The sequence below is a fragment of the Pseudorca crassidens genome, chromosome 7, assembly GCF_039906515.1.
Source record: "Pseudorca crassidens isolate mPseCra1 chromosome 7, mPseCra1.hap1, whole genome shotgun sequence".
Classification (NCBI taxonomy): domain Eukaryota; kingdom Metazoa; phylum Chordata; class Mammalia; order Artiodactyla; family Delphinidae; genus Pseudorca; species Pseudorca crassidens.
This window is the reverse complement of record NC_090302.1, coordinates 20,360,086-20,385,761: the sequence shown is the minus strand read 5'-3', so window position 1 is coordinate 20,385,761 and position 25,676 is coordinate 20,360,086.

Genomic DNA, 25,676 nt, shown 5'->3' with positions numbered 1-25,676 from the left:
CAATTCAACTATCTGTGGCATCAGTTCCAATGTTCACTGCCACCAGTATGGCTTGGGTCCTGCCACTGTGTTTCTAGTTTCCTTGCCGACTCCCCTTGTCTCACCCACCTCCTCTGCATCTCATCTTGTTGCTTTCTGCAGGCTCCACACCTTCTTAGGCTCTAGGAAGATGTCTGAAATGACTTGCAGTGGGTCATTTCTGGAGGTTTATTCACCTTCTGGACACTGCCCCATATCTCCTGTACAATTGTTTTTTTCATGACTTCCATGTTGGGGGTTGTTTTTTGGTTTTTTTCCTTTTTGCTTACCCTCAAGTGAAGCCAGAAAACAGATCTGCTCTCTTTTCACTGGGTTGGTGATCTACTCCTCCAGTCCTTCAGCAGGAGGGCAAGTTGATGTTTGCAGATACCAGCTGTCAACTTTAATAATATCCTAGCCAGTTATTTTACTAACAAATGGGAGTTTATTCAGGAATAGCTAGAGGAATTGTAAAACTGTCAGGTGTGAACAATGGCGGACCACAGGCAAATCCAGCGAACAAGGCAGGGAACTTGCTTTTATAGGGAAAAGGGGAGAGTTGAGAGGGGCTGTAATAACCAAAGTTTCCATTGGAGGAAACTGAGAGTCCATAGTATGGAGGTTTCTCATTGGTTGGACCACTATGGTCTCTGATTGGCTGGGCTACCTTTGGGCAGAGGGGCGCTTTCTTCCTCCTGCTGCTACATCTCCCTTCCTGTGGGAGATGTAGGCATAGGTGGCTTCTTGTTTGGAGTAAATGACAAAGCGTGACTGCAGGGTGAGAGCTCCCAGGCCTGTCCCGACTCCAGTTTTAGCTGAGGTTTCTTGAATTCCACACAAATTTCTTGTTTCTAGCGAATTTTCACAGTTTCTTTGTGATTTCTTCTCCCTTCTGTTGTCTGCTTCTCTATCATCCTGAGCGATGTTGGATGGCAGAATTGTCCCTGTCCCCCAACTGCCCCCCACTGCCACGGGCACTTTCTCATGCCTCCCCCTGCTGCCCTGCACAGGACTCGTCCTCTGGGAAGCACCGCATCGTTGCCAACCCTGTCCTCTTTCTTCAACTTCTGCGCAACGTCTGAAGGTAAGAGAGGACAGCTACCAGAGTCCTGGTTGGCACAGGCCTTGGGTCGGGGAATAGAGGGTAGGAAAGCTGTGAAGCGTCTTCCTGTCTTTCTCATCCAGATGGTTCTTTGCACTGGGAACCTATAAAGCGGTCTTTTAAAAACCCAAACTGAATCATGTGACTCCCTCCTTAAAGCAATTGATCCCCTCCCCATTGCCCTCCTGTTAGAGTCTGAGTTCCTTAATAGGCTTCACAGTTCTCCCTAATCTCCTCATGGCCTCCTCTCAAGCCTTAGTTCCCCTCACTGCCCTTGAACTTCATGTGGCGTCCTGAGCCCTCCATGCTCTCCACAGACCCCTGTGCCTTTACACAAGCTGCTCCCTTGGCGGCAATGGCCTTACCCTCCCCACCCCATCTCTTCCTGGAGCTGACTAATAAGATAGGGCTCAGATACATCTCCTGTAGGAACCCAGCTCTGAGGTTCCTGATAGATGAGGTCCCCCAACTCCCACCCTGTGCTGCGTTCTTTCATCCAGTCATTCCTTACACATATCCTGGATCCAATTTAGCTTCAGGCACTCTGGCATCCCTTCTTACACTGTCCTGTGGGGAACAGATCTCATTCACTGTGTCCCCAGGGCCCAGCAGTCCGTAACTCATTCAATGCTGGCAAAACTTAAGGAGCCCACACTACCATCACAAACCTGAACCATGCTTCCACTAGAGGGCAGCACTACACAAATGTCACCTTGAGACCCAGTTCCAACAGTTGGTGGTACCGGGCTTCGGGGAAGGGCAGTCAGAAGGGCCCACAGCCTCCAGCCGGGCAGCTCCAGAATGTCCCAGGCTTCTGACCGAGGTCCTTTAGCTATGCCCTTGGCCTGTCCCAGGACCACACATCCTATCTAGTTCAATTTTGTTAAGAACGTTTTAGAATCCAGGAAAGCATATGAGGGCCAAGGAAAGGGAGGGAGGGGCCTTCTCCCGGTGGAGGAAAAGGTGGAGGAAAAGGCTCGGACTAAACCTTCAAGGGCTGTGTTTAGGAAATGCAAGGGTGGAACTAATATCATGCAATTGGACATTTACTAAACTATTCCTTTTTGGTTTAGCATTAAAAACCAAAACCAAAACCAAAACCTCATTACCTAAATTGCTTTAGAAATCTGGAAAGACCTATGCATAATCTGTCTTTCCAAAGATAGAAACTCAATCCCCCTCTGCTGTTGGGAACAGAATATAAAAATAATCACCAGCTTTGGGGTCTGAATGCCACCTCGATGGAGAGGAGGTTGGTTGTAGGCGGGCAGTGCCAGCCCTGCAAGGTAAGGTGGGCAGAAATTAGCATCCCAAACTGCCCTCTGCAAAATTGTCATTTAACCAGTTTAAAAAAAGATATTCCCAAGCAGGCTGCTTATGATGGCCTCAGAGCTGATGTGGAAGCCGCCAAATGTGTGTATTTGTGGAGTTGTAAGTAGGTCAGATATTTCTGTCGCTAATTATTACTTGTGAAAAAATATGTCGTGAGCTTGCCGCAGGGAGAGAATATCGAAAGCAGCATTGATCTTTGGAAACTCCAGCCAGATTTATCCGTACAGGGCTGGCATCCCGAGGACTCTGCCGAAAGAGGAGGAAATGTCCTAAATCCAGGTCCACAGGGGGCAGTTGCAGGAACTCCAGCAGGAAGTTGGGAAACCTGGGTCCTAGCCTTTGATTTTCACTTCCCTCTCCTGGGCTTCAGTTTTCTCATTGGGTTAGATTTTTATATTTTATATAAAATATATATTTTATATTCAGTGCAAATGTTGTCTGATGCCATGACCTCCTTGGTGGAAAGTCATTTTCTGGGGACCTGGGCTTTCCCTTCTGTTTAAGGGATAAATTTTCCTGTTCTGGGAGACTTAGGCAAGGAATCAGTTCAGAAGTGAGATGAAATTTTTTGGCATTGAATATTAGCAGGAAATTTTGCTGCACTTGGATCAGACTCATGTGCCTAAATATTTGCTGAGTGTTGAATATGTGTTGGACATTGTGGCAGGCATGTTGGGCACACAAATGCATGTGACTCTGCCCACTCTGTATATCTAGGATTGGTGGCTCCTTCTTACTGAGTTTCAGAGGGTGAGATGATTTGTCCAAGGTTACACAATAGGAAGTAGCAGAGTAGGGATTCAAACCCAGCTTCTCGCTTCAGTATCCTAAACCAGCCCCCATAGCTATGCTTGAGTGAGTGGTTAGGAGGGCAAAGATAACCCCTCCCCTTCTCCTAGATGTGAAGTCTGGATACCAGGGCAAGATGCTGCTCTAATTAGTTTTATATTACAGGCTCTGAGACTTGTCAATGCTTTATGCAAAGTTATGCAGAATATGCAAATCAGGGGTGGCTCTGGTTATGTTGTTACCAGTGCATCACCTGTGATTTTCTGATCTGAAAAGTTCTGCCTGCAGAGCTTCCTGGTCGCATGGGCAGTGGGAGGGGCCCTGGGCTGCTTTCCACAAAGTCACACGTGCTCTCAAGTCCCCTATAAGAGTTGTGTCCAGGAGTTGGAATGTAAACGCCCTTGCCATACAGACAGTATTAACCCCCAATATTTGGGCAGGAATGAATTTAGTGGATCTGAAAAGTTCTTGTTTTCGTTTTTAAATAGGTGGGCCTGTTTCCTTGCCTTCAAAATGGGTAAGTTGGTCTCAGTGATATTTAAGGTCCTGTGATAACTACGAGTCTTCAGAATCCTGTGTCGAGGCTTCTGGAAAGGACAATCTGCTCTCTTTCTCTTCAATGCTCTGCTTATGAGGCTTCTGCCCCTACCTCTCTCCTGCACTCCTCACCACCACCCCTTGTTCACACTCCCCCTGCAAGCTATTTGGCCCTCTTAAACCTGCAGTGCCTTTTTTTTTTTTTTGCCTCCCATGCTTTGCAGGTGCTGTTTCTGTGCCCTGGAATCTTTCTCTCTCTTCTCCAATGTCTAACTCCTTCTCTTCCTTCATGAGCCAGCTGAGATGTCACCTCCTCCTGCCCTGAACCCCAGGCAAGACCAGGCAGCCTCATCCCCAGTCCTCTTGGACCTAGCTGGCTAGCCGGGAGGTAGCAAGCCCAGGAGGTGGTCAGCACACTGGGGACAGAGACCCCGTAGCAAGCCCAGGAGGTGGTCAGCACACTGGGGACAGAGACCCCAGGCACGTGGCCCAAGACTGTCAAAGTTGTCATGCCTCGATATTTAAGGAATTAACAAATCAAAGAATAAATGCATCCACTCATTTTAGTTTAGAATTGTCCAAAGGAAGCAGTTACAATGAACTCCCCCTACCTAGCTTGTGACTTTAGACTAAAAATAGGTGTAGGGACACCAGGCTCCTCTAACTCCCTAATATGAATTTTAATTTTTAATAACTTGAGAAATCAGTGAACTATACCTATGGGAAAATGATGAGGAATCAGCCACATAAGTTAATGAAAAGTATGCGTTCACATTATCTAACTATATTACGTGTGAATAATAATTAATTATAGATTCTACATGCGGTCTTGTCTTTGAGAATTCAATGTGAGAGAATTGAAAAAGTCATTCATCACCCCCCTGTGCTCCACCCCAGGCCATAACATAAAAAGCAGTGGCCAAAGAATTTTCCATAATTTATGAAAATCATCATCTTAGAGAAAAAGTAACTCTCGGTAGGAGCATAATAACTGGGAAGAAGAAGCTGCATCAGGTATGGCTGTTAACGCCGTTGTAATCACCTGACCACCCTTCCCTTTCTCCCCTGCATTTATTCATTCTCCCGTTCCCGCACACCACTCTGTGGTGTACAGAGAGGTGGTCTAGCCAGTGGATATGAACGTGAACTCTAGAGCCAGATTGTTTGAGTTCAAAGCCAAGCTCATCTACTTTGCAGCTGTGTGGTCTTAGGCAAGTTGCTTAACTTCTCTGTTCCCCAGTTTCCTTACGTATAAAATGAAGATAATAATAGCTCCTGTTGCATAGGGCTGGGGTGTGTGTGTGTGTGTGTGTGTGTGTGCAAGTGTAGTAAATAAGCCAGTATACATAAAGTGCTTGGCACAGAGCCTAAGCACCCAATAAACACTAAGTCTGGTTGCGAGCCTGACATTAATACTGGGTGCCGCTTGAGATGGACTGAGTTTCTGTCCTTGAAGAGTTTGCTGACGGGTGAGGGAAACAGACTGTAAATAAGCGAGATTACAGGTTGTGTGTGTTACATATGGAATGAGGAGGGTGCTATGATAGGAAGTGATAGGGTGCTATCGTAGGGCTTCTCACATAAGGGGGACAGGGCCATTTCTCTGAGGAGGTGACATTCTGGTCAAGATCTGAAGGGTAAGAAGAAGCTGGGGTAGTGAAGTGTCAGGGCAGAAGGTTTCAGGTCTTGGCTTGTGTGCTATTATCTACTGGGGCTTCCCTTTTCCTGTTTCCGTTTTTTAAAGTGTGGACCTGCCGTATCAGCTATTAAGACAGACCACAGAGCCACAGTGATAAGAACACTGCTGTAGAGGATATAGAAAAGTTGGTAGGTAGTGGCACAGACTTGATCATAGTTTTTGCTAACGAGGTGCCACGAGACAATGGGGAAAGGACAGAGTTTGGAAAACTGGCCTCTGCTCTAGGGAGAGAAAGAAAGCTAATTCTGCCTTACCCCACACAAAAGCTGGACTCCAGATAGGTTAAAGCTAATTCTGCCTTACCCCACACAAAAGCTGGACTCCAGATAGGTTAAAGACATAAGCTTAAACTCTAAAGGGAGTGGAAGAAGATTGGGATAGCAGGTTTCTGATCTAGGGGGTGGGGTCAGAAAAGACTTCCTAACCAAGACCAAAAAGGCACAATGAACCAAAACATTGTTAAATTTGACTGTAGCATAACTGACCTGTGTTCAGCAGAGGAGAGCATGGACAAAACAGGCAAGCAGATGCCAAGCTGGGCTTATGTAACGCGTCTGTATTACGTCTAAAACAAAAAGTGATTGTTACCTGTAATGTACAAAAGACTCCTTCTGATCAATAGGGGAAAACCCCCAGTAAATTCAATGCAAATAGCCAACAAGCTCATGAAGAGATGCACAAACCTGCCAAAATCCAAGATATGCAAATGAAAACAAGACACACACAAGCCACCTTCTAAGCCTCAGAAGGGCGGCACGTAGAAAGGTAGGTGACACCAAGGACGCAGGGAGAAGGGGATGCAGTTGCGAGCCATTCTCAGGAACGCTGAGGACAACACAAGGGCAGGTGGCTGAGAGACCAAGGGCATCCCGAAGGCCAGTCACTGCACCAGGACAAGCCATGCCCGTGGCCTAGGGCCGGCTGTGCCTGGAGGAAGGAGATCCCCTTCCAAATCGCGCGAGATACCTCCTGCCAGCTGGCAGGTTTGTGGGGCAGCCTCTACCTGGACGGGGTGCCCGCCTCTGGTCCACACAGAGCCGTCATTTGGGCTACAGGGCCCTGGCCTTTGGAAAGCCATTTGTCCACGTTTAAGGAAGTTACTTATCCAGCAAGACCACTCCTGGATGTCTGTCCTAGAGACATCACATAGGACAAAAGGGAACCCGCATAAAGTACCACGGGTGCAGAGTTTGGAGGGTCAGGGATTTGGGAGGTCACCCAGGTGTCCATCCCTGGGGAAGTGGATGAGAAAAACACAGTGGATTCTCACCATGGAATACTGTGCACAGTTAGAAGCAACTATTACATACCACTGAACACACTTTGGTGCTGAGTGAAAAAAAAAAGAAAAAAAGAATCAGACTGAGAGCTTTAGCATAGAACTAGTCATGTTAATTAAAAGCGTATACAAACACAGAACAGCATGACATGTTCTGTAAGGATTCATACATATATATTTTTTAATTAATCTATTTAAAAAATTGTTTTGCTGTGTTGGGTCTTGGTTGCTGCATGTGGGCTTCTCTTGTTGCAGAGCATGGGCCCTAGGGCACGCGGCTTCAGTAGTTGCGGCGCACGGGCTTAGTTGCTCCACGTTATGTGGGATCTTCCCGGCCCACGGATCGAACCTGTGTCGCCTGCATTGGCAGGCGGATTCTTAACCACTGCACCACCAGGGAAGTCCCAAGGATTCCTACGTACTTAAGAATATATATCAGCCATATCAGTAAGGATGCCTATGGGGGAAGGGGCATGATAGTGGGGATCAGGGCTGAAGGAGGAAAAGAATTTTAAAAACAGAAACGTGAACCTGTGGACAGGGTCCTGGTCAGTTCAACGGTGAGAATGTGCTGGGGGTGAGGAGATGAGGGCCTTTGCTCCCCACACCTGAGTCTGATAAAAGCGTAAAGACAACAAAACTGATACAAAAGCATGATCCATCCTGTCTGTTGTGGCTGAGCCCACACTTTTCTCCTTCAAGGGCTGGGCATCATTTCTTTCCTCCTCCGAGAGCCCCGGACACGTGTTTCGCTCAGCTTGGGAAATTGTGAGCCTCTTGAAGATGGAAAATTATGTATTTGTCATCTATCTTTCTACCAACTGCAAACAGCAGGGCCTAATAAAAGCTTGCTGCGTTGCTTTCCTTACACTTTAGAGCAGCACGGCATCTCCACACATTGATGAGTATGAAAGGGGAAAGTGGTGGACACCCTGACCACCTGCCTCCAGTCTACCTACTCGGCCCGTTGATTTGCTCGCCTTTCACAACGTTCATCTCAGTTGTAATTACTTGTTCATTCTAAGGCTCCCCTGCCCTGACCTGTCGGTTTCCTGATGGAAGGACCAAGCCTGCCTGACTTCTTGCTGGATCCTTGCACCCCACTGGCCCTGCCTCGTTGACTGTGCTCATAATTAGTTGTCAAACAGATACATCAGTAAATGAACGAATAATGAGCAAATGGATGAGTTTGCATCTTTGAAGAGCAGGTCGTATCCTGTGTCATTCTGGGGACACGCACGTATTTCTTGGAAGGCATAATGTCTCTCAAAGGAACGAAAAGGTCATCCTTTGATGCATTAGGTCCCTGTGGGTGACGGCATTAGGTCTGTGGCTTTCCATAGCGAATCTGCAAAGCCTCAGCGCACTGTCCACTGTCCAGAGAGCTCTGATAACGGCACCAGCGAGGCCGCTGGATTCTGGTTCTCGATCTGAATGCCGAGACTTACTAAGATACAAAAATAAAGTGTGAGTTGCCGAACTGGAAGGTATGATTAGTGTTTACGATGCAGACAGACTGGGAGGGGAGCTCATATTGGCTGCAATGCACCCCTTTTCCTGTACATAAACTCATCACCACGGCAATTGTTTTCTCTGCAATTTCCCTCCAAGCAGCCATTTGTGTTTCTTGATTTCCACACAAGGATGACCTTGTTAGGTCTTGTTAGATAGAAACAAGACAAACGCTCCAACAACACAGGCTTCCTCTGCCCAGTTTCCCTCCGGCTAATCACAGCACGCCTGAGATACCCCTTCAGGTGGATTAAAATGAGACGCTTGACGGTTAATTTAAATAACAAACAGTGTCAACCGCCATCTGCATCTGCGGAGGGCCTCCAACCCCTCAGCTGTTCCCCATAAGCAAAAGGATCTGTCTTCTGGTCCAGCAAGATTATAAAAGCCCCGGCCAAGAGACCCCAGGACTCCCCCAAATACCAGTGCTGGTGCTGTAAGGACTGGGCCCTTATGGGAACCTGCAGTGTCTCAAAGTTGACAAGACCTGCAGTGCCACACTCTCTGCCCAGCACCCCCTTAGGCCTGGCAGATTACTGATTTCATCCTTTTTCACGCCTATTAAAGGAAACCTGGGCGCCTTGACCTATCATTGCTGTTGTTAATAATTGGCATAAATATTACCTTCCAATTACACAGAATTTTGAATTTTTTTCCCCAGAACCTTTGCTGGGTTATTTCACTGTCCTGTTTTTCCGAATAGTCTGTTTAAATTCATCTAAGATTTTAGTGGGGACACTCCCTGGGGTGGTAAGGGAGAGACATGCATGTTTCTTTCTTCCAGAGACTGGGTACTGCTCCAAACTGGAGGGGGCTGGGCCCACCTGGACCCAGTACGGGTCCTAGGCTGCCTTTGCTGGAAGAGCCTCATTCGTGGCAGGGAGACTGAGGCCACCGCGTGCAGTGTGGTGCACACGGTGTGAGGAGAGCGCACCACACTGCGGTAGAGCCAGGTGTGGGCCACAGCCGCTACCCCAGCCACCTCCCAGGCAGGAAGAGATGGCCAGGCCCCCTCCTGGCAGGATGGGAAACCGAGGCCAGCACCCTTCTCCAACCCTGACCTGCCAGTCTCACCGTCACCTCAACTGATCATCACAGCAGCTCCTGAACCCGTCTCCTGGTGGGGTGGCATCTGGCCACCCAGCCTTCCGTCTTTGATTGTAGCAGCCCCTCAACAATTTTCTTTGAGGAACAGCCTCTTCCTTACTTGATGTGGTTTGGGTAGGGCATCCCTAGACGTTAGGATTTAACTGGTCTCGGGGCGGCTTGAGCACTGGGATTTTAAAGAATGCCCCAGGTGATTCTAGAAGGTAGCCAAGTTTGAAAACCACTGCCTCTTCCCCTGGCCCTGGGATGGGCCGACAAACCAGTGGGCCAATCAGAATCCTTCCCTAGGATTTCACTGTGGATAGAAGGTCTTTCTTTCAAGGCTATTAGTGGGAACTAGGTCAACCTGTCTACACTCAGCCCCCGCTCACTCCCTGCAGCCGACCCTCTCCTCATGCCCGCTTCCCAGCCCCTCCCTGGATCACCGGTAGCCCTCAGAATTGCTGGGCTACTCCCTGGGAATGCACCTTTGCAATATGGTGTTTCTTTCTCACGAAGTCCTGATTAAGCTGGAAGAACCAGGTAGGCATGGTTTACCCATGCTGGCTCCCCCCGTGGACCGGGTCTGGGCTGCTCCCCTGCACTGCACCAGCCCTGGGGGCTCCACTGAGGACCTCACCCTGGGTTGTCATCATCTGTCCACAGCTGTGTTCCTGCCAGACTGCGGGCTCTTCCAAGGCAGGGGTGCGTCCTGTTCCAATTCACCCCCTGTGTTTAGCTCACAGCTGGGCACAGGGTGAGGCCTGATGAATCTTGGTTTGGTAAGTGAGCCATATTGAGCTCCCAGAAGCACGGGGGAAGCGCCGGCTGTGGGCCTGGGGCTCATCGTGTCTCTCCATGTGCCTGAGAGGGAGGGGGAGGTGAGAATGGTAGAAAAAGAGGGTGTCACAAAACAGTGGGGAGAGGGAGGGGGAGGGAGAGAGAGGAGTTGGGGGAGGGCACAGTGCTCAACTCTTTTGTCCTTTCCTTCACTTGACACATTTTCTGAGCTCCTACTCTGAGCCATACAGAGAAAGTTTCCCAGAGGTGAACTAAGGTACAGATGATTAAAAGAAAACCATCAGGGCTTCCGGGTTTCCCTGGTGGCTCAGTGGTTGAGAGTCCGCCTGCCGATGCAGGGGACAGGGGTTCGTACCCCGGTCCGGGAAGATCCTACATGCCGCGGAGTGGCTGGGCCCATGAGCCATGGCCTCTGAGCCTGCGCGTCCGGAACCTGTGCTCCGCAACGGGAGAGGCCACAACAGTGAGAGGCCCACGTACCGCAAAAAAAAAAAGAAAAAGAAGAAGAAAACCATCAGTCTCTTGGCCTTTTGGAAGAAACAGTGGGGCATTAGCAGAGTCCAACCCTACTGGTGAGTGTCTTAATTTTCTACTCTGCTGGGCAGGGTGGGACACGGCTTCACAGAATGAGGCACTTAGACGTGAGAGATGGGGCACCTGGAGTGTCTCCTGATGCTTGGAAGACCTCCAAGATAATGCTGGTTACTTTTCTGGTTTCCTGGAACGCTGGTTTCAAAGTACAAAGCCATCCTGCAGCAAACATCATGGCATTGCCTTTTGATTTTTTTCTCTCTGGCTCCAAACCAGTGGGGTCCCTTTGTTTATGGCCTACGGGGAAACCAGAGCAACCATGAAAAATTACATTTTATAAACCTGCTGTTTTATAAAACTACGTTTATAAAGCTACAAAACAGACAAAAAGGAACCAGCAAGGATCGAACCAGCGCCCCCTGCATTGGAAGCACAAAGTCTTAACCATCAAATGAGATGCTTTTTTGTCAGAGAATGTCGACCACAGCATTAACTTTATGTCCCAGGCCCTGTGCTAGGGGCTTCTCGAACATTATTGCAATAATAAACATGGCATTTTGCTGACAAGGAAACTGAGGCCCACGGGGGTGAAACTGCTCGCCCAGGGTCACTTTCCAGTGATGGCAGAGACCTTAGCTTGTCTGAGCTGAAAGCCGAGTTCTTCCTACGGCCTCACACGGCCTGCCACGCTGCAAGGCGATCAGCTTGTGAGCCACTACTATTCTTGAAAATAGTCCATAAGCCAATCATTTAAGAACCTAGGCTGCCTTAACAACCTCAAGTGGGGGCTCCTGACCTCCATGATAGCCTGGCATCCTTCTCTTTCTGGAATTTTCCACTTAGCCCTTCCCTCATGCACTTGCTTCCTGAAAACATTGAAACCTTATAATAAAATAAACCTGGCTTCACCACAAACAGCAGCCCCTTCAACTCACTTCTTTCTTCTCTAAATATTTCTTTAGTACTATGTCTTTGATTTCAAGATATTTCAACAACCCCCCTAAAGGATCTCAACATTTTCCCTGAACTAGAAAAATAAAAAAATAAAACACTCTGCTGGGAAGAAAAGGAAAATTGTATATTCTTTTGTTTACACGAGTGTACAAAAACTCATTACAGATCTCCATGTGGCCTTGGTGATTTTCCATTGTGATATGGAAAGAGAAATGGATAAACGGGAGTCTGCAACCAATCTCAGGGGATTTCTTTTCTATTTGGGTGACCCCTGAAAGGCTCCTGAGCATATAACTATTTTTGAAAGAAAAGAGGAAAGCTGAGGGGCGGCCACGATTAACAATAGTTCACCCAGATGCTAACTTATTCTGATGTTTGCTTGTTTTTATTTAATCTGACTTTTTTTTTTTTCCGATACGTGGGCCTCTCACCGTTGTGGCCTCTCCCATTGCGGAGCACAGGCTCCGGATGCACAAGCTCAGCGGCCATGGCTCACGGGCCCAGCCGCTCCGCGGCATGTGGGATCCTCCCGGACCGGGGCACGAACCCCTGTCCCCTGCATCTGCAGGCGGACTCTCAACCACTGTGCCACCAGGGAAGCCCTAATCTGACTTTTTGATGTAATTGTTGGCATTTTGGTTTTGACCTTAAACCAGTATAATTCATCTTGGGCGTGACAAGAGAGGCAATGGGCTATCAGTGATCAAGATGCGATCTATTTTCTTAAATTATGACCCGGCCATGTTCACTGAGATGATGTCGAGTAAGGTTCACTGGGGGCCAGGGGACGGGGACGTGGCACTGCTTTGCTCTGTACTTACTTTGATCACAATGTACCCTTCGGGCACCTGGAATGGGAGTTTATTTCTGCTCACCCAAGGCTCCCACCAAGAGGCCTTTACATTTGGGAAGAACTTGAGCCACGTCCTGACCCATGAATTCTGGATGCAAAATGTGCAGATTCAGAATGAAGAATTGCTTTCCTAAAATTCTGAGCTACGTAAATTCTAGGTATAGTGGACTGAGCATTGGACCAGGAGTCAGCTCATGTAATCCTCCGATAAGCCCTAAGAAGAAGGTTGTTATTGTGCCCATTTTATAGATGAGGGTATTGAGATGTGGAGAGTTGAACTAATTTGCCCAAACCAGCAAGCAGTGGAGCCTTGGATTCAAGTGCAGGCTCCTTTCTGCAGAGGCTGGGATCTCGAAGACCAAGCACAGATCGCTTTGTGACCTCGGGTCAATCTCCTCCCTTCTCTAGGCCCTAATTTCCTCTTCTCTAAAATAAGAGAGCTTGGATGGCTGGTTTCTAGGACCCTTTCTAGAATTGACTACAGATAAAATTTCATGATCTTCCTTAAAGCCCAGCAAGCATCCAGGCTTTAACAGGGGGTTGCCGTCAAGTTTCCTCTCCAGAGTCTGAAGACGAGAGAAGAATTGAGTAGGGATGGAGAGGAGAATTTAGTGTGGATGGAGAGAAGTAGCATTTAATAAGCGAATGCTCTGTGTTTTACACATGTACTTGATCGCCATGCAATCTTCACCATAACTTAATGAGATAAGTACTTTTATAACATCCTCATTTTACAGATGTAGAAACTGAGGTTCGGAGAGGGGATGCTTGTATCAAGGTCACGCAGCTGAGGAGTGGTGGAGCCGGGACTAGCCTCCAGGTTCCCACAGTAGCCTGTTCTTCTCCCATCAACGCATGCTTTGTATCGCCTGCTTATCTGTGTCCAGTCTAGACCATGAGTTTTGAGTGGCAAGGACTGTGTTTTAGTCTCTATGTCTGTCTACGGGCCTGCACAGGGTCTGGCCCAAAATAGTGATCAATAAACATTGTCAAATTGTTGTATGAGTGCCACACCCCAGAGCTCATTCTATCCACTGAGCTAACTGCGCGGGGGTCTCGGTTGGAAGGAAAAAAGCAGGTGTGAGGAGAAGTTCTCAGAAACAGTCTTTATTTACAGGGTGAGCAACGTGAACTGACTCGGCTCCCAAACCCAGATGCCCACCCTCTTTCACAAGCTTGGAATTGAGCTCAAATGGGCAAAACGTTCTGTCGAAAGGCTTCTATTTTCTCTAAATAAACTCCTGGTAAACCAGGAGGACTGTGACGTCATTCCCTTCTCCTGCTGGCTGTGATATAGTTAGAAAGCTTACTCTTGAGTTTTACTTTTTTCTTTGTGCTTTTCAATATTTCCAAAATTTTGTATAATGATTTTTTAAAAAGTGAATTAAATGCTTACTTGTTTTAAGGTAGGATCAATAATGAGACTGGATCTTCATCCTTCAATGCTTTGGAAAACAGCAAAGTGGCGATTGGGGGTCATATATTCATAAGAACTGTGGCACTGAATTAAAGAGTACTTTTTTAAAAGAATAAGAAAAGAAAAAGAAAAGGAAACAAGACTCCACCTGATACAAGGCAGAACAAGTGGAAAACCTGCTGCTACCACTGATGCCCACAAGAGGGCGTACAGGGTCACCAGGAAGGCAAAACTCAAGCCCAATATCCACCCCAGCAGCTGCAAAGGACCGAAGACCTGGTTCTGGAACATCAACCATGACACCGCCTCTCCAGCACTTTACAGTTTACGTTAGGCTCTTTCTCCTCTCCTTGTCAGTTGAGCCCACAAGGGTTTCCACCCCTGGGGCATTTGTGGTTCTCTCTTTGCCTAGTGGGGGCACTGCTGGCATGTGTGTGTGTGTGTGTGTGTGTGTGTGTGTGTGTGTGTGTGTGTGTGTGTGTGTGTGTGTGTGTGTGTGTGTGTGTGTGTGTGTGTGTGTGTGTGTGTGTCCAGGGCAAGCAGAGGTGTAAACAGGCTCCGCAAGCTGTAACAGCTGGCAGTACACCTGGGAATTCATTCATGAAGATATGGCCTTCCCACAAAGAGCACCCCCTTGTTAAAACTCTGGGTCTGCAACAACCATACCAAGGACATTTTTCACTAACCTTGTCAAAGTCAACCTGGCTTTTGAGAGTAGAGGAGAGAAACCAATGAACAGACAACAGCCTTGCACCATTTCTCCTGAAGAGGAGAGTCGCAGGAGGGCCCGAGCTGGGAAAGCAGAGAGGCTGCCTTTTCTCTAAGACACTGAGTCAACTTGGCTGAAACCCACTGTGGGCACTTTGCTCATGTCATCTCTTTTAGGGCCCGCAACAATTCTGGGAGGGTGGTATCACTATCCCTACTTTACAGATGGGAAAACTGAGGCTCAGAGAAGTTAAGTCATCTGCCCAACATCCTCCTTCCCCCCAGCACTTCAGACACATGGAAGCAAGATTTTAACCCCGAAAGAGCCCAGGCTTCACCACCCCCACCATTGCCTCTATTGAGGCAGATCCAGGCCTGGGAGTGACTTTCCAGAGAAGGGGTGAAAAAGCAGGGGTGGGTTAGGACTCAAGCTCCTGACTCAGGAGGCCAAATTACCCACTGCAGGTCCTAGCAGGCTGCAGGGAGGCCATCGCTGGTTCAAGTGTTCTGTGAGGCGGTGCATGAAATCCTTTATGTTTTTCCCCATTAATGCATTCTGTACTTACAGTTCTTGCTATAATTACTGTGCGGTAATTAACAAGGGAAAATAACACATCTGGGTCTATACTGCAACTTCAAACAGATGTACGAGATGCAGAGGGGCGTGGAGGCCCTTTCAGTATTCGACAAATAGGTCTTGAGCACCTACTAGGGAGCGGCCTCTTGAGGCGCTGGGGGTCCTCAGTGAGCCACCTGGGCAAGGTCCCTGGCAGAAGGGTGAGGGATGGCTGATAGACCGTGGGTACACAAGCATGTCAAAGATGTCAGTTCATATGAAGACAATAAGGCTGGGTGACATGTGGCCAGGACGGCCTCTTCCTGGAGGTGGCATTTGAGCTGCGGCCTGCAGAGATCTGGGGAGAAGCAGGCCAGGCTGGGAGAAGGGCAAGGGCCAAGGCCTCGGAGTGGGAGTGTGGCTGACAGAGGCCGGAGACGTGGAAGTTTCCATACTCTCCTCTCTCCCTCCCCATCCTTGCAAAGGAGCCCACGGAAAGCCCCTGCCCTGGGGGGCCTGGTGCGAAAGACCCCTGCAAAATGGCCAGACCCTGACAAAGGCCTACTTTGCCCCCAGCTCTGAGGGGGCCCTAAGATTTCTTTTCTTTCATTTGCCATCATTCTGCGTGGGGAGGGGGGTGCATTCCAGGTAGAGGGCACAGCAGGTGCAATAGGTGGCTGGAAGAGGGTTGGCGGGGCTGGAGCTGGGGCGTGAGGGGAAGTGCGGGATAGCTGAGGGAGCAGGACCTAGATCTGGTGGGCTGCCTGGGGCAGCGGGGCGTTGCTCTGCATGGTGGTGTTATCATTAGTCCCCACCCAGAGGAAGGGACCGAGAGTCAGTCCCACTGGGAGTGACTTACCTTTGCGGTTGGAGGCTGGCAGCGCAGAGTCCCTGGTGGGGAGGGAAGCCCCAGGGCAGCCTTCCACCCTGGTCCAGGCGCCCACAGAGGCTTTCCGAGGTCACCCCTCTCTACCAAGGGATGGAGCCAGCATTTGAAAAGGGGAGTCCCTGCGGGTCTTGGGGAAACTGGGACCTTCCCAGAGGCGGGGACTGGGGCCGCTATGAAGGCAGTGGCTGAGGAGGTGAGGGCAGGAGGGAGGGGACCGGGGAGCGGGGCTGGGGAAGGGCCAGAGGAGGGAGAAGGCATGGCGGGACTTGGCCTGCACCACGTTTTACAGTGAGGACTAACCCCCTGGCCAGGCCATGAGGACACTTGGGTCTTTCCTTCCGGGGGGCTCAATTTCTCCTTCTGGGCGGGTGGGCTTGGACCAGAAGTCCTCTTCCAGCCCTTTCTGTTGGTTTTTCTAAATCCTCCGTCCCCGGCTTCCTAGTCTGGGGGTTCTTGCTCTCTGTGTGTGGTGGGAGTGGGTGGTAGGCACAGTGAGAAATGCCTCCTATAGACAGAAGTCAGGGTCCTGGGGGATCCTCTGGCGGACCACCGTCTTCTGGCTTCTGGTAATTCTGTGCCCATCCTCCCTCCTCCCTTCACCCTTCTTCCTCATCCCCCAATCCTGCTTCCTTCTCTGGGCCCCAAGGGAGCCTCTACAATTAGCTCTCCCGCCCCAGGCTCCCTTCTAAACTCTCCCGGAGGATCTCGCTCTCCTTCTGCCGGCGGCGGGTGCCACTGGGGACGTCCCCAGGCAGCGGCGCCCAGCTCTCTGCTCCAGGATACAGGCTCGCGCAGGGGCCGAGTCAGCGCTGCCCCCCGCGCTGGGCCCTGCGGGCTGGGTCGGGGGACACGGGGTTGGGCGAGGCTCAGAGGGGTTGGGGGAGGATGCCGGGCAACCTGCACCCACGCCCCCGCCATCGCTGGGACCCCTGGTTCCACCCGCGCCCTCCACCCTGGGCGAGCGCACTGACACTCTCTTTCCATCTGACTTGCTGTTGACCCTGGACCTTCTCGGATCTGTTTCCTCTTTAGTAAAATATGGAGATCATAATAGATGATCTCCGGAGAGTGACTGCATGCTGGCCAAAACCGCTTTGTAAGCAAGGGTTACGTACTATATATTGGGGGCGGGGCTCCCTTTCTAGACTTGCGCCAGAGTGGCTAAAATGACAGATTTGGAATCAAGCCGCCTGGGCTGAATGACCTTGGCGGGTCACTCCGTTTTTTTAGGGCCTCAGTGTGCTCCTATGTGAATTGGGGATGATGTTAGTAGCACCGCCTCAGTTTGAAAATTCTATGTGTTCATTCATGTGAAGCGCCTGGAAGAGTGACTGGTACAACAAGTGCCCATTAAGTGTTAGCTCTTGTCACTATCACCCTGTTTTGCAAGTGAGGGTAGCAAGGCGCCCGTTCCGGTGCCTTTCCTCAGGGTGCACAGTTGATGACCGACTCCTTCTGCAGCTCCTGCATGGGGTCAGGCTCACTCACTGGGATTCCCTGTTTTGCTCCCCTGTTGATCTCTGCTTCCAGCCCACCCCTGTGTCATCTCCAGCCCCTGTGAGAAGCAGAGATGCCCAGCGGTGGGCTAGCTCTGAGCTCTTGAGGGAGTTGAAGGCAACCTGCCAGGTTCAGGCCCTTGACCTAGAGGGCGCCCCTTGTCTTGACTGTGGGGGGCAGTGGGGAGAACCCTGGGCTCTGAACTATCCCTGGCGGCTCCTGCTGGCTTTGTGGAGGGATGAAAAGATCCCAGGCTGTGGAGGCAGACACACCTGGGTTTGAATTCTGTCTCCACCACTTATGCTTGGTGTCCTTGGACAAATACTTCCCCTCTCAGAGCCCAGTTTTCTTAACTGTAAATGAAACAGTAACATCTACCTTGTGGGGGTAAAGGCAAAGCTTAGAGATTATTATGCAAAGCCCCTGCCATCCTGCCTGACACCCACGACGTGGTAACTGGCATTAGGGTTATTATCGTTGCTGGAGACTTGCTCTGTGAGCTTGTGTGTGTATCCTACCTTCTCTGAGCTTCATTTTCCCCAGCCTGGTAATGAGATGGCTGATCAGATCTTAAATGCTGCAGAAGATCTAAACTGTGATTCTTATGGAGAGGGAAGATGCTGGCGGTGACCTGCCCATGTCCACCTGGCACTTGTCGGATCTGTACGCACCAAGGCTTCCAGAGTTTTCTCTGGTTGCTGCAGGAGCAAGCTTGGCCTGCAGGTGGGAATGGCCAGAAAAGTCAGGGAGTTAACGCCCCAGGAGCAGCCCTCAAGCACTGGTGGCTGAGAGCTGGTGGACAAGTACCCCAACTTCCTCAGTCCCGGGTGGGCAGCTCTGGGACCTTTCGATATTACGCCTCCCACTGTTGCCCAGCCGGAGGGAGCCCCAGTTGCCCGCAGAAGCGACCTGCTCTTCATGCCCCCTGAATTGGCTTCCTTCCCTATCCCGAGTCACGTCCCTGCCCCTTAGTGGTGCTTCCCTGGATCATCTACCAAATAGACTGTGCGCTCAGCTCTGGAGCTTGGAGTGTCCCTCAGTGGTCCTGGCAGGGTGGTCATCATCCAGCCCTGGGTGGAACACAAATCTCCTCCCTTCCCTGAAGGTCAAGTCCAAAGGACAACTATTCCAGGAGCGCTGAGGGGACAGACACCTGGACTACCTGGATCTTCAAAGACTGTTGGAAATGTATCCTGAGTGAAATGAACAGAGCTAGGGATGCCGAGTGCCTGAATGAATGAATGAAAGAGCATTTACCCACGGATCTCCTTCCACATCGCTGCTGCGTCCAGGCTTATGACAAGGCCTGGCAACGCTGGGGAGGCGGGGTGGGGAGGATCAGGTTGCATGAACAAGGAAATCATGATTCACAAGCAAAGCATTAATAAGAGCCCAGACATCATGGGTCCATCTGTCCAGGTCACAATGTACCTTCACATCTAAGATCTCACTTGTTATCCCCAACGACCTGACCAGGAAGGTTTTCTTCTAATTACTGTGATTATTATTTATATCATCATTACTATTTATCTCATCTTGGTATAGGATGCGGCCACTCCCCACTCCTGGGTCCTGGCAGACATGAATAGTCAATCAAGGTGTTCTGGCCCACTGAGCCTCAGCGTCCTTCTCCATCTAGCACCGGAGGCAGTGGCTACCAATCAACTGACGTTGGCATGAAAGCTGAAACCCATTTTACTTCCCTGGCTTTCCTGACAACAATAAATTCTTATTAAATTAAATTGAAAGGCTCAAGGAAGAAGAGGCAAGCTAGGCTCGGGGCCTGGGTCTCCTGACGTCCACCCAGTCCAGCGGTCTGAGTGCAGACATCAGTTAGAAGCCTGCTTCGTTGAAAGGTCCCCTCATTTCTCTAACCTAATGAGACAGCCCCAGGCACTGTGACACGTGTGCGCGCACGCACGCGCGCACACACACACACACACGCACATGCACACACCCTTTCTCCATGGCAGACTTCCCTTAAAACTTAAAAAGAATCACTGAGCAGTGTTGGCAAGGAGATCAGGCAAAAGGGAGTTTGGGGATTGGCCAGCTGCTACAGCCAGGTACGTGGGCTTCCTAAACCACGCAGGGGGCAGGATACCGCAGGGAGACTCTGCGCTGTAATGAATTAATCACTGATAACACAGACTCAAATTTACTCTTATCTCTAAACAGGGAAATGCTTTTTGACTAGCAAATTGGAAATATTCATTTTCATCACTGCAAGAACATGAATTTTCTCTCTCTTTTTGTAAATTTATTTATTTATTTTTGGCTGTGTTGGGTCTTCGTTGCTGCACGCAGGCTTTCTCTGGTTGTGGCGAGCGGGGGCTACTCTCTGTTGCCGTGCGCGGGCTTCTCATTGCGGTGGCTTCTCTTGATGCAGAGCGCAGGCTCGAGGCGCGCGGGCTTCAGTAGTTGTGGTGCACGGGCTCAGTAGTTGTGACTCCCAGGCTCTAGAACGCAGGCTCCGTAGTTGTGGCACACGGGCTCAGTTGCTCCGCGGCATGTGGGATCTTCCCAGACCAGGGATAGAACCCGTGTCCCCTGCATTGGCAGGTGGATTCTTAACCACTATGCCACCAAGGAAGTACTGAATTTTCTCTTGATTTGTTATTTTCCAGACAGAAAGTGTTCCTTTTAGAATCTAGGACCAGTGGCTGGAAGTCCCTGCTTCATGGGTCCCTGCTGGCTAGAGTGGGGAGAGGCCTTGCTGAGCCCCTCCAGAGCAGGGACCCCTGCCCAAGCCATGTGACCTCCCTGAGCCTAGGTCTCTTCATCTGGAGAATCCAATGCCCGCCCCTGTCTGGCTGCCACTGTGCAGGGCGGTGGGGTCAGTTGCCAGCTGAGTAACTTTGGGTAAATTACTTTGCTTCCCTGGCCATAGTTTTCCTATTTAAAAAAGGAAATAACGACATCTTCTTTGACAAGATGTTGAGTGGATTACATGCAACGTGTATGCAAAAGCTATACCTGGGAAGCACAGGGTAGAACTGAATCTCTCAATCTTTTTAGTCCTCTCCCCCTCATCTCACTGAGTTATTGTAAAATTCAAGATGATTCATGAGAAAATGCTATCTACACCAGTGCTGTCAGTTAGAACTTTCAGCAGAGATAGAAATATTTTCTATCTTCACTGTCCAAGACTCCTGAAATGTTGCTCGTGCTAAGGTGGACTTGACACATTGAAGCATACAGCGATGATCTCCTTTAAGAAGTAAATCTCTTCACCCTCTCCCCCAACACCCTCATCAAAGTCAACTTTGGCACCAAGCAGTCACTGTTGCCCAACTATATACAAGTTCACGAAGCTGGCTTAGAGCCCAGGAACCTTAGAGACAAAGCCAAATCTGACATTTTTTATAGGAAAAATCGAGACCCAGAAAGGGTGACATAACTCGCCCAATGACACATGAGCCGGGTCTCCTGATTCCTGGGGGAGAGCTGTCTCCACCAGCAAAGAGGATCCCCCCCAGGGTAGGATAATTGATTCTCCCTCTCCCTGGGGACAAGGTCAGAGGTGACCTGCAGGATGAACCCTGTCTGCAGTCTCAGACTGAGACCACTCTAATTACTGTTAAAACTCTGAAATGCTGATTCCTGGTGCAAGTGCCCCATTTGGCAGACTGATAATTAGATTTTTGTTCCTTCCTGTTGCCAGGAGAGTCCCACAAAGTAGCCACAGGCCTCCCCACAAGGAAGATGTGTCAGAATAAGGGATTCTTCCTGTGACCTGGGAACCTGGGAGTCCAGTGGGTGAAACTTCAGGTGAGTGACAGCCCACATGGGCCCTAGACAGGCAAAGCTCTGCGTTGTTCTGAATGTTATCTCCTCTTCTTACAACTGCACGGAGGCTGGGGGTGAACCTGGTCCAGTGAAGTCCCAACAAAAGCACATGGTGAGAGATAATGAAGATTAAGGGAGAAGTTTTAGCAGAGCACAACAGAGAAACGGATTAACTGAGATATTATCTTATCAAAATGGAAGGCAGAAATAGCCTGTGTAGAAGCAGAACCTTTCGCAGTGAGGGGATTGCCCATAATAATCGCCATGTGGGTTATCTAATCTAAGAGGGTTCTAGTACTTCAAGCAAGACGCTGCTCAGGTACTATCAGAGCACTTTCTGCTCCTTTCTACCCATCATGCTAGCAAGAAACCCAAACCTTGCTGTGTAGAAAATGCACCGTGTTCCTCCAGCGACAGCCTGGCTGCCAATCCCAGGGGAGTGATGGACATGGGGCCAAGGAACCCTAGGAAATGAAAGCCTTGTCTGAGGGCTGCTACTGCCTGGCCATGCAGTGCTGGACCGCTGACCTCACCTTCTTGGACCTCAGTCTGCCATTTGCAAACAAGGAAAGAGTTAGGAGGGCCCTTTAGCCAGCCCCTGTGACCCATCTCCCACTGAAGCCCTCAACACCTGCTCAGGGCTCCAGGCTCATGGAACTACCTGGTTTCCTGAATATGTCATGTGGTTTCATTATCCAGGGCTCAACACCAGTTCAATTGATCCTGTTTGTTTTCTTGATTACTGTCTGCTTCCTCCACTGGGATGTCGGCTTTTCCAGAATGGTCGGCTGCCTGTTTTGCTCACTGATGTGTTGAGGTTTATCCAGCCCTAGATCAGTGACTGGCACCTAGTAGCTGCCCAACAAATAACTGTTGAAGGCTCAGAATGAATCATAGATCTAGATGTAAGAGTTTAAACTCAAAAACTTTTAGAAGAAAATGTAGGGGTAAATTTTTGTGACCTTGGGTTTGGTACTGGTTTCTTAGATATGACACCATGGGCACAAGCAACAAAAGAAGAATAGATACACCTGGACAACATCAAAATAAAAAAATTCTTTTTCCTTCAAAGGACACCATCGGGAAAGTGAAAAGACAACCTATAGAATGGAAGAAAATATTTGCAAATCATATATCTGATAAGGGCCTAGTATTTATAAATATATAAAGAACTCAAATACCAAAAGACAAATGATTGTAATAGACAAAGGATTTGAATAGACGTTACTCCAAAGAAGATACACAAATGGCAATAAGTACTGAAAAGTTACTAATGGTAAGTTGCCATTAGTTATCAGAGAATGCAAATCAAAACCACAATGAGAGGGCTTCCCTGGTGGCGCAGTGGTTGAGAATCCGCCTGCCAATGCAGGGGACACGGGGTCGAGCCCTGGTCTGGGAAGATCCCACATGCCGCGGAGCAACTGGGCCCGTGAGCCACAATTACTGAGCCTGCACATCTGGAGCCTGTGCTCCGCAAGAAGAGAGGCCGCGATAGTGAGAGGCCCGCACACCGCGATGAAGAGTGGCCCCCGCTTGCCACAACTAGAGAAAGCCCTCGCACAGAAATGAAGACCCAACACAGCCATAAATAAGTAAATAAAGCAAACTGTCAACAAGTAAAAATAAATAAACACTATTATAAAAAAAAAAACAAAACCACGATGAGATACTACTCCACACCCACTAGGATGGCTAGAATCAAAAAGTCAGACAATAACTAGTGATAATGAGGATACGTGAAGGAGTTGAATTCCTCAGAATTGCTGGTGGGAATTTAAGATGGGACAGCTACTTTTCCACTTTGGAAAACAGTTTGGCAGCTCCTTAGAAAATTAAACATGGAGTTACCATATGAGCCGGCAATTCCACTCCTAGGTCCATACCCAAGAGAACTGAAAACACGCCCACACAAAAACTTGTACACCAATGTTCACAGCAGCATTCTTCATAATAGCCAAAAAAGAAGATGGAAACTACCCAAATGTTCATCAACTGATGAGTAGATAAATAAGATGTGGTATATTCACACCACATGCTAAATGTTATTTGTCAATAAAAAGGAATGCAGTATTGATACATGTTACAACGTGGATGAATTTTGAAAACATGATGCTAAGTGAAAGAAGCTGGTCACAAAAAACAATACATTCCAGGATCCCACTTATGTGAAATGCCCCGAATAGGCAAATGCATAGAGACAGAAAGTAGATTAGCGGCTGCGGGGGCGGGGGGGGAGAGCATGGAGAGTGACTGTTAATGGTTCTGGGGATTCTTTTGGGGGAGATGAAGACGTCCTAAAATTAAATTGTGGCAGTGATACTAAAGCCACTGAATTGTTCCTTTTCAATGGGTGAATTGTAGGGCACGTGAATATATCAATAGAGATTCTTTTTTAAAAAAAAGTTTAAAAAAACCCCAACTATGGAAAAATAAAGTTTTCCAGGAAATCATGATGTCTGGGCTGAGCCCTGAGGTGTGAGTAGAAGGGAGGGAGGTGAAGTTTGGGTTTGGTGTTGGGGTCACCGAGAAGCATGGAGAATGAGTGCGTGCTTTGTGAAGGAAGAGCACCTGGCAAAGGTCCCAAGCGGGGGGAGAATGGATCCTAGAGCTGAAGGAAGGGGAGCATGGCTGGGATGAAGCAGGAGGGCCGGGAACGAGGCGGGAGAGGAATCACGGGCAGGTAGGACAAGAGAAGGAAATCAGTTCCCACTCTACCGGCAGCAAATGGAACCCACTTTCAACCCCTCCACCTAAACTCTTTATGTCTTCAGGGGAATCAAACAGTGGATGCCCTGGGCAAGAGCCCAAGGTTTTAGGCTTGGCTTAGGTACATATTAGCCACAGTAGCCCAGATTCCAAGGTTATGAGATGTGTGTTCTGCGCCTGCACACCCATCTGCCACTTGCATTGGTGGGGGCAGGGCAGACCAACGTGATGACAAACTCCCCTAAAATGCATGTGCATGTGTGAACGTGCAAATGCTCATAAACTTTCCCATGTGCTTGCGCACCTGCGCGTGCACAGTTGCACACACACGGACATGTGCACACACACACCCATGCAAACGTGCACACGCACAGACTGTATTAGCATAGATGCATACTCACATAGGCACACACATGCATACCGTGCACACACATAAACTCACACAGTCTCGCACGTGGCTCCCACATGTACGCACACGCAGACACATGTGAGTCCACACGTGCGTGCACACACTCACACACACATCCAGAACGGGGCATGGGATCCCTTCTGCTGCCTCTGGGGGCTCTGTAGGCATGCCTGGGAGCTCTAGCTTTCTGAACAGCAAGCCACTCATCCGCGTGGCTTCCCCTTCTATCACTCTTCCCTGGCTCTGATTTACTCATGTCAGCAAAATGTATCTTTTCCTAAGAGTGTTGGCATTCTGCATTTTTTTCTAGGTGTTATTGCAGGCAACCAGGTGATACATGCACCAAGCAGGGCATTTCTTTCTAATGTGGTTTGTCTCGTTTCCTTTCTCCCAACTTGGTGTCTTGCCTATAAATTCAGAAGCTCACTAACTTCTGGGCACATTTCCTTCCCTTCCTTCACCTCAAGTCTGATCTGATGGCAGGTCTTCTCTGCAGGGTTTCCTACTCTGATGAAATCACCTTCTTGACGCTTGACCACAGGGTTTTTGTAAATCTGGACATCTTAATCCAGAATATTCAAAGCCGTCCAGTTATAATCCCAGCTCTGCTACTGGGACAAATTTCTAACCTCTCATAGCCTGCATTTTCACCTCTGGATGATGGAGATGATACCCTCCATCCTGCCCAGTGATGGAGAGAGTTGAGCGGGACCCAGCACGGTGCCTGCCCGCCTCTGGCAGTGCCAGGGCTGGGAAGAGACCTGAATGCCTTGGGAATGCTAGCTGTGTGGCCATCCTTTCAAACAATGGTCTTAATATTTGTCTGACCATTTGTTCAGAGGAGGGAAAGGGCGGCCTGGGTGAGGGCCAGAGCAGACCCTCTGTTGGAAGCCTTGGACTACTGCACTGAGGAATTCAGCTCTGGTCCAAACTTGCATATCTAACTCTTCCAGCCCATTAGCACCGTTGCACGTGGTGATTGACACTGCTCTTACGTGAGAACGTCCCTGGGAGTGCCATCCCCACCCAAGTGATTTCTCAGAGTATTCCTTCTAAGCTGCTCTTACAGTTTGTGTCTTTAGGAAACCACCTGGCTGGGCTGTGGACTGAGCATAGCAGGGGCAGGGGCAGCATGTTCCAGGGACACTTGGGGGTGGGGTAGACCCAAGTCTTAAGGATTCTGTTGTTTCTTATCTTCAGTACAACTCT